Raw genomic sequence first — 10,141 nt, 5'->3', positions numbered from 1 at the left:
AAAAACAGATGTAAAAACACATTCAAAAGAAAAAGGAGAACAGGCACCACTGCATCTGTGGGCTTTCTATCTCCACTTGCTCTCTGAGATTTTAAACTTTTCTTTCCCTACAGATAGACATCTGCCAGCACAGGTGTCACAGGCTGTTAGGCAGCTGGAATTACCTCGGTGGGGGTGCCCTCTCAGGTATTCAAGACATGTGCTATATGAGTACAGCCTGCCAGTGCACCTGGCACATCCCCTGCTCTGAGACCCTCCCCACCTATGATAGTTCAAGATCCAGGGTGAATTTAGGCAGCAGGACAAAGAAGGATGATCAAGATCAGTGGGTCTAGGAAGACCATGATAAAAGTGGGTGTAACCAGTGTGCTTTTTCTTGGAGGACTGTGAGAATTGGAATCATTCAGTCATACCACATCAGAGTGGTGTGAGGGAATCAGCTCACTCACCACTGAGATGTATTTGTCTTTGGGGCGAAGTGCAACAGCTGTCTAGCCATGTACAGTAGCAGTGTCTAACAGTTCTGTGCTAAGAATGCCTGAATTAATTTGACCTTTGGGGGATTTGGGGAAGGCAGAGTGTAATTACTTGAGCTGGAACTTATCCAACTCGAAAAAATCCAAAGTTATTACTGGAAAAATTACTATGTGACACTCCATAGCAAAATCCATTGTTCAAAGGGACCCAGAATGTTGGATTTATATGTCCTGTTAAAAGCTGTCCAGTGCTGTGAAGAAATTGGTTAAACACACTTTTCAAATATAAGATAATTGTAAGGGGTTATCTCATGCAGGCAGGTCTGATCAGTGAAAAATGCAAATCTGTATATACCAATTGACTCTCAGAGCAACAGAGCTCCTTGCACTGATTTATAAATTCTCCATGCCTGGCTAAGGTGTGCTTATTAGTTTGTTTGCAACAAAAGAGTTATTTAAAACAAAATAAATAACCATTATTTTTCATTCTTCTGGCCACTCTGAAGGCAGCTGTCATGATGTGGATGAGCGGAAACCTATTGAGAAGTGACCTCATGTCAGACTGTGAGCTTCTGAGCAGTCACAATTCTCTATCATTCAGCAAATTTTGCACCAGATGGGATTGGTTTCTTATTTAAATTGAACTAGTTAAAGAAATATTAAGGTACTATATGAAGTTAAGACACTGTCAGGTTAGTGAATAATTTAACTAGTACAAACCAGGCAAGTGAAGCAAGCTGAACTGATCATTATTTTGTGTTTAGACAAAGAGAAATAAGTCCAAACTCAGCCCTAAAACTTACTTTTCAGTAGTATGGTCTCTGCAGACCACTCACCTGGAGCATTGGTACTTCAGTTATGGAGCTGTCTCAGCTCCTGAGTCCATCAGCTGCCTGCCACGTTCTGACAGGACAGGCTGGCACTGAACCTCCTGCCAGAAGCCACCTGGGATCTGATGCAGCTTGTGTGCAGCTGACCTAGCAGCCCTGAGGTCTTGTCGTCTTGTTCAGAAATGAATGCAATGGCAAAGAACAACTTAGGGCATGATCTCACTGGAGGAGGCTGTGCTGTTCAGGTAGCAAGAGGACATTTTCCAGGACACAGTGTCCGACATGTAGGGCAAGTGGGACATTTTTATTATTAGAAAGCTACGATATATATTTGTAAGCTTCCATTGGATCTTTTTACACTTGCTTTGTGGAATTAAAACTCTAATACTATTCATACTGGCTGATTTGTCACATGCCTTTGACAAGCATAAACCTTACAATTAAAATCTTTATTAAAAAAAAAAACAGAGAGAGAGAAAAATTTACAGAAAGAATACTATTCTTGCTCATTCCCACATATTCGTATACAGGCTCAGGTGAGCACAGGACAATCTTTTAGATGTCATGTGCCTATGGATATCTCAAATTCATAGAACTCTGATAATAATGAATGACAGTTTTGTTTGGTTAATGAAAGCTGGGTGTCTCATTTGACACTTCATGTCTCAGATATACATTTAAGAATTTGAGCCAGTTAACATGCACTTAAGCTTTTATCCAGTAAAAATCTCCCTGGGACATATGGATTGACAAAGCTGATGACACTGTCCCAAAACTGGCTCTGAAGTGACAGTGGGCAGCTGTTACACAACTCAATGCTGAAAGCTGATCTGGTTTCATCTGCAGGCAGCCATGGAATTGCCTGCCTTCCAAACATTTCAGCAGAAAGAAAGAGGGATTGTGGCCAAAGGAAATGAGAAAGTGATTGGCATAAAGAGTGAAAACAGCTCAAATGCCACAGAGGGTGATGGAATAAGTCTAAACACAAGCACAGCTTTGCTCTCATAAGAGGGTTAGCACTGTCTTCCCAGGGCTATCTTTCACACAAGGGAGCATTTTGGCTCACTCTAAAGAAGAATTGAAGTGTTTAAAGGCATTTTAGATATATCAGAACAAATTTAGTGCTAACATGATGGGGGAAATAGCTACTACCAGCAAAACATTTGCTCTGCTGGCACAGTCATATTGCTGAATTTCATTCCTTTTTTCAAAGGATATTTGAGATGCACTCCAGAAATAAAAATTTCAGGGGAAGACAGGGAAATTATCTCAACACTCTCCACCAAGTCTCCTAGGAATGAATAAAAAGTAGTGGAAGTTCAGCACCGGGTTCTGCAGCACCAATGGTTACAGAAATGCACAGCTGCAACCATGGAGGTAAACTTAGCTCAGCTCCCATCTAGTAGGAGCCATTTTCCAAACTCAGGGATAGATATATGATGATGAGGGAAATTGCTACAGCACAATCATCTGACAGGACACCAGTGATAATATTCCCCCCGCAGCCCCCCCCGCCCCCCACTCCCCCCGGGCTAGCTCTGGAGAGGCTTTGGAGGAATATCTCTGAAGGGACAGGACAAAAGATCCAAAAGAGGCTCTTGCCCCCAGATTATTCCAAGGCGTTTATTCCTCGAAGGGGTCCAGGGGCATCAAGAGAGAGAACAAAGGAAGTACAGGGGTTTTATCTAGTCTCCTATTTTGGGAGGGTCCTGGCATTCAGCCAGTTAGGTATGGATGTGTAAAGAGGAAATTCCAGATGGGTCAAAAGGCGAAAGACCATTCCCCTAAATGGTTACAACAATTCCCCCTTTTTTGTTTAACCAGGTTACAAGAAAATTATATTCATTTTGACAAGGCATGTGAGCTTTCCCACCACTTACAATTGGTGGGAAAATCAGACTGTTTCAGGTTTGCCAACTCTATGTGGTTGACTTCTGAGGTAGGAAGTATGAGGCCATTGATAGCCTTGAAAACCAAATGACGTAGGATCATGAACGCAATTATTACAAGGAAAAGAATAACAAGAAATAACAAAATTGTTTTAACAATAGAGATCCACCACTCTGTGACTCCCCAGCCCTTGAACAGTTCTTTGACCCAGTCTTCAGATTCTTGTTTCATTTGTCCGATCAAGCTGTTCATGCTCTGAAGGGCAGGACGGACGTCTGGAGCCTTTGAGGTCAGGTTCAAGCAACAGAGTCCTTCAAATTCCTGGCATTCATGTCCATACAAGAGCAAGAGGAAGTCCACAGCGGCACGGTTTTGTAGCATTGCCTGTCTGGTAATTTTCTCATCTTCTAGGAGAGAGCTGATGGCAGTGGACGTCAAATTTGCCTGTTTGACCACCCACCACTCTAGATGGCCCAATTCACCTAGAGCTTTGGCTGCTGCGACCCACAGAAGTAACAGGGACACAGCAACTCTTTTTGACTTAGCCCAATGGAAAATACCTGAGTCACAATCTGGATCCAATTGGTCAGCACTCCTTTTCTGAATTTTGGTTGCTGATTTGTTTTTGTGAGTCCATTCACCAATTAGAGTTTGGTTGGGTGTCAATATGGACAACCGCCCTATGTTAGAAGGCCCTCCTAAAAGCCAAGATGGAATTCCTGCCCTCACCCGATCCCCACAAATCAAGAACAATCCCTTGGGGAGGCTTTTGGGACTTGAGTTAGATGGGTTGTCAGCTGCAATATGGCTATTACTATGACACCATCTCCTTGCGGTGAACTCCCCACAATACTGTCTTATATAGTGATACTCATCCGTGTTTTGAGGCTTTGGAACGACGGAGAAATGTATGCAATAGAATGCAAGGGAGGACCCCAATCACTCTAACTCTTGGGGTTCCTGAGCTACCTTGGGCGCATTTCGCACCCACTCCTCTAAGGGGTTCCTGATCACCACAGCTTGCTGCTGCTGATCATCATGTGGTCGGGGGGTGCGTGATTCTGAAATGTCATTGGACCTATATTTGTCCAAATGAGCTGGAAATTCTCCAGCCTGCAATGGAATTCCTACCAGACAGGTGGACATAGGATTCTCTGCTGCTGCAGTGGACAAACATATGCTTTCCTGCTGAAGTGTCTATGCCAGGGTCACACAGATGTTTTGATGCAGCTGAAGTACGATCCACGCCATTACCAGACTGTTTAGCATTAGCAAGGTGGCCACTTGGATGGGGTTCATCACAGGGTTAAGTGTGAGAAAGGTTTTCTCTACAAGGGAAAAACAAACATTTTAAAACAAGTTACATTTCTGTTTCTGCTGTAATTTACACTTAGGAAGATTCTTCTTCCTTCTTCCAGTGGCATCTTCTCTTTGCAGCAGTGGCTACTTGCTTCTCATCCCCTTCTGTTGGAGCTGGATTTTTGGGGACAAAAGGTTTCACCCACTTCTGTGGAATCCACAGAGGGCCTGAGGGAGTAGCCACGCACGCATAACAACGATTCCAGGTCACAAGCTCATAGTGACGTTTAGTTTCCCACATTTCGGGGTTCCAAATCAAGACCGGTGTACGCTGAGACAATTTGAACTGATTGCCACTATTAAAATGATGTACCACCGGTGGACTCATGTTCTCAAATGAACAGTTCAGAAAATTGATGGTAAACAAGGCTTTGCAGAGCTTCTGCTGTGGAGACAGCCACACAGTTGAACTGCTCTGTCTAGCCAAGACCTGCTTGAGCGTCTGGTGTGCATGCTCAACCACAGCTTGACCTGTGGGGGTGTAAGGGATGCCGGTTTTACGTTCCACTCCCCACTGCTGGACGAACTCCAGGAACTCCTTGGACACATACGCTGGGCCATTATCAGTTTTGATTTCTTTAGGAATCCCCAACACTGAAAAAGCTTGCACTAGGTGCTGCTTGGCATGGACAGGCTTTTCTCCTGCGTGGGCAGAGGCATAGACTGTGCCTGAATATGTATCGATGCTTACATGAACATATTTGAGGCGGCCAAAACTAGGAATGTGTGTGATGTCTGTCTGCCACACCTCACAACTGCCAAGGCCCCGGGGGTTAACCCCCACACCCATCAATGGTATGGCCTGGAGCTGGCGATTGGGACAGATGGCCACAATGGCTCGAGCCTGGCTTCATGTTAGCCGAAACTGACGGATCAGACCTGGCACATTTTGATGGTATTGTTGGTGACTCAGCTTTGCCTGTTGGAAGATGTCGGGGAGACATGCCTTTTCTACTGGGGCGGCAAGGGTGTCTGCCTGACGATTCCCCTCTGCAATTTCACCTGGCAAATCAGTATGTGATCTTACATACATAACATAGAACGGATGTTCTCAATGAGAGATTAAATAAACTAGCCTTGAAAGCAACCTGAAGAGATGCTCATTCTCTATTTCTTTGAGCACAATCTGCTCCGCTCTGGACACTACCCCCACCACGTAAGCAGAGTCAGTCACCAAGTTAATTGGCTCTGAGAACTTCTCAAAAGCTCTTACCACGGCGGCCAGTTCAGCCACTTGGGATGATCCCTCCACAAACTCAACATCAGCTTCCCAAAGCTGCATTTGTGGATTTCTCCAAGTCATCACCGACTTCTGAGAGGCCCCGGATGCATCTGTGTACACTGTGAGAGCCTTGAGTGGTCTCTGACTCCTCTTCTCTCGACGAATGAGGTGGAATTCCTCATTGAACAACTTGTGGGATGGGACATGGACTGATATCTGTGTGCTGTAGCTGTCCAGAGATAATTGGAGACTGGCATTGCCCTGAAGCAAATGCTCAAAAGTCTCTTTGGTCATTCTCTCAGGAGAGTTCTTTCCCTCCACAGAAGGTTTGACTGGGTGGTGTATGCACACAAAATCAAAACCCGCCATTTCACACAATCTCATCCTGGCCTTCCAAATCAGCTGAGCTATCAATTCTTGTGGGTCTGTGATGGTCTTGGATCTTTGGTGAGAAAGGAAGACCCGCTCTATGATTAAGAGTGAATCTCTCTCCTCTTCGATCCCTTGGAAAATCAAAGCATGCAAATGTGGCAGCTTTCCTAGAACAATGAAATGGAAAGGCATGTTTGGCTCACAGCGATGAGCCTGTCTCTCTGACAAGGCCTTCTGTACCTTTTGGATTGCAGTCTTTGCCTCTGGGGTCAGTTCCCTGGGAGAAACCAGCTCCCTCTCCCCCTTCAGTAATTTGAATAGGGGAGCTAGATCCTCATTTGTGAGGCCTAGCCAGGGTCTTACCCAATTCAAGGACCCACACAAGGAATGGAAATCTGCTAGTGTTTTGGGATGGCAGTCAATTTCCAATTTCTGTGGAACAATGGTCCTTGCAGTAATTTCCAAACCCAGGTATCTCCAAGGTGGCATCTTCTGAACTTTGTCTTCCTGCAATTGAAATCCAGCAGAGGTTAAAACTTTAACCACTAGGTCAAGCGCGTGTTGGAGTATTGAGTCACTGGGGGCACATACGAGCACATCATCCATGTAGCGAAGAATGATGGCGTCCATAATCTCTGCGCGTACAGGAGACAGCAATGAGGCTACATACTGTTGGCATATAAAAGGGCTCACTTTAAGACCCTGTGGTAGCACTCTCCAGTGACAGCATTTCATTGGTGCTTCTCTGTTAATAGAAGGAACTGAGAATGCAAACCTTGGGGTGTCTTCTGGGTGTAAAGGAATTTGGAAAAAACAATCTTTGATATCTAGGACAGTCAATTTCCAATCTCGAGGAAGCATTGTTGGTGTAGGCATCCCTGGTTGGAGTGTTCCCATGTCTTCTATAACTTTGTTTATTTCTCTGAGATCATGGAGAAGTCTCCACTTGTCTTTCCCTGGTTTCTTTATTACAGAGACTGGGGAATTCCAACTTGTTGTCTCTTCTATGTGCCCTTGGGCCAATTGCTCTTCTACGAGCTCCTCAAGCACCTTAAGCTTCTTTTTGCTTAACGGCCACTGTGCTACCCATTTTGGAGTATCATCCAACCATGTTAACTTCTGGGTAGGGTGCTCCACAGTGACTATTTTCAAAAATTCTGGGGTGTCTCGGGAATGACCAATTGGACTCCCCATTGGGACAGGGTGTCTCTCCCCCACAGGGGGGCCTTGTATTCAGCAACAAACGGACGAACACTAGCCACTTTTCCGTCAGGTCCCTCAATTTGGATTACATTTTTTGAAATTTTTGCCAATGCAATTCCTCCAATGCCCTGAAGTTTGCCCGCTACAGGTTGCAATTCCCAATGTGCAGGCCGTATGGTTTTTGGTAAAACGGTAACGTCCGCAGCGGTGTCTAGTACACCTTCCACATGGAGGCGCTCTGAGTAACAGGCTATGTTGCATGCCATAGAGGGTCTATCTTCTCCCACCACTTCCGCCCAGTGATTTCACTTCTGGTGATTTTCCTTCTGCTGTGATCTCTGCTGGAACAGGAATGGCCTGGGTAAGAATTTGCCCTTCTGCCAGGTAATATGGTGGGTGTGTGCAACGTGCCAACAGCATCAAGCCTGTTATCTTTCCCTTAACAGTCATAGGAGCTATCTTGATCTGTAGGGGTGTGTGTGCTGTGTCCCCAATAACAAAATACTCACTGTCCAGTTCCATGTCATGAACTGTCAGGTCCTGTGAGGTTTTTGGCACATCCACTGTAACAACAGTCCAATCAGTAGGCCTGAAATGAAAATCTTTGGTAGTCAGGAGCCTTATTCGGCCTTGCGGCTGCCAAACCTTGTTAATTGAGCATTTGGCATTTTTATTTTTTTCCACCCTCACACTGCGTGTCCCTTCCTCCCCCTTTTTTTTTAAAGAGAGAGAGTTTAGTTGGTGCAGGTCCCGCTATATTTTTATCTTTGCGTGTAAGGGTATTAACCGCGGGTACGCGCTGAGAAATTAGGTTTTTTTGTTTGTTGGACTTCTTCTGTTTCTGATTTTGTGGACAGGCTCTGGTGAAATGTCCTGGCTTTTTGCAGCGAAGGCAGATGATATTCTGCAGCTGTTCTGGTGACATTGGTTGCCTCTTCGGTCCTGGTGTCACTGCTGCTGCCGACCTTGGCTGTGCCAGTCCTGTATCCTTTTCAGGTGCCTGGAAAAGTTCTGCTTTTCTGGTACAGGCTTCCATCACTTGTGCTAGGCGGGGCGATGGTTCAAGAGGAAGGCTGAGAATAATTCTACGACAGGTCTCATTGGCATTCCTCTGAGCCATCTCTTTTATCAATTCTGTCTGCACCAGTGGATCTTGCACCTGTCTTTCCACCTGTGTCCTTAGACGATTGACGAACTGCAAAAATGTCTCAGAAGGTGACTGAATTACATTAACATAGCTACCTTTTATTTCAGTTGTTGGTAACTGGTAAAATGTTTTCTCTGTGGCCTTACATATCTTATCTAAAATTGACTTGGGTAATAATCTGGCTTGTTGTTCTGGGGAGTAATAAGCACCCTCACCACAGAGATGATCGTAAGTTATATCATAGCCATCATTGTCTTTAGTTTCACCAGGTGTTTGGTAGATCTCTTGTAATATTATAGATAATGACTTCTTCCACATTCTTTCATATAAAATATATTCTGAGGATGTTAACAAGCATCTGAATAAATCGTTTATGTCAGCTGGTACCATTTCATTAGCATTCAAAGTAGCCCTCATAATTCCTTTAAAAATTTCACTGTTTCTCCCAAATTCTCTCTGTATTTTGCAAATTTCTTTTTTATCGTGGTAGGATAACGGCTGATAAGTTCTCTTAATGTTTCTTCTTCCAGTGTAACAGACTGGGGTAACAGAATGGATGCTTTTATTCCTATCAGTCTGAGTTGTTAAAATTTCCTTTTCAGCTCTTTCAGTGTCTAGGGAAGCAGGGAGTTTCTGCTCCCCTCCCCACTCTGGGGTCCGGCAAAGGGCTGCCTCCCTCCCCCATCCTGGGACCTGAGGGAAAGCTGTTTCTGTGCCTCTGCCGCGAGGGATATCCCCTCCCCCCCGGGGCTTCGAGCTGGGAAGGGCCCGGCCCCATCCCCACCGGGGCTCGGGGCTGCAAGGGCTCCGCCCCGTCCCCCCTGCGAGTGCCGGCTGGAAACGGCCCGCCCCCATTGCTGTGGTAACGCGGGGGAGAGGTGGACAGTGGAAGGGGGGTTGGGAAAGGTCAGGAGAAGGAATGCAGGGGTTAGTTGGGAGATATGGGGTGAGATCCGGATAAAGGGGAGACAAAGGAATGTGGGGAAAGGAACAAAACACATGGCCACCTCCATTTTCACTGTGTGCGTGTTTCTGTGGGTAAGTCAGCAGTTTAGTGCCGACCTCATCTATACTGTTATCCTTGTCAGGAACACAGGCATTAGAAAAAAGCAAGGGTTATTTGGAGAGTTCATCTGTGACTGCCTGCTTTGGTCTTGTTCTTTAGCTTCTAACAGTATTTTACGCACATGCAAAAATAAAGGAACAAAGAGAGCAGCTTTTTGATCACCATTTTCGATTTTTAAAGTTAATATTTGTCCAATTTTATCCCAAAATGAAATGGAATTTAAATCTTGCAAATCATAGGAATTTCAGCTGATAGCCAGTGGACAAGCTGTTTTAGTAACTTCTTAGGGCTTTTTACATTAATTAAAATATTTTTAAGCTTTGGTGAACAGATAGCGATACGCCCATTTTTGTGATGTTTTAAGAGCTATCCGTCCAATATCTACCTTCTGACGTGAAAAAAAACACGCACGATTACTTATCCGACTCCGGCTCGGAGGCCGGGAGCGGCGGGCTTCTCACGGGGTCAGGAGAGCCTGAGTTTCCAGCTCTCGCCGGCTCCAGGGCACTCGGGAGGGGTCCTGCCGGCACAGCCTGGCTTCTTGGACCCAGCCCGAGCTGTGTTCACCCCTAAAAC

The sequence above is a fragment of the Chamaea fasciata genome, unplaced genomic scaffold (genome assembly GCF_029207755.1).
Source record: "Chamaea fasciata isolate MVZ Bird 193981 ecotype frontalis unplaced genomic scaffold, bChaFas1.0.hap1 SCAF_4, whole genome shotgun sequence".
Lineage (NCBI taxonomy): Eukaryota > Metazoa > Chordata > Aves > Passeriformes > Sylviidae > Chamaea > Chamaea fasciata.
The sequence above is the reverse complement of the archived record's forward strand: the minus strand, read 5'-3'. Positions refer to the sequence as shown.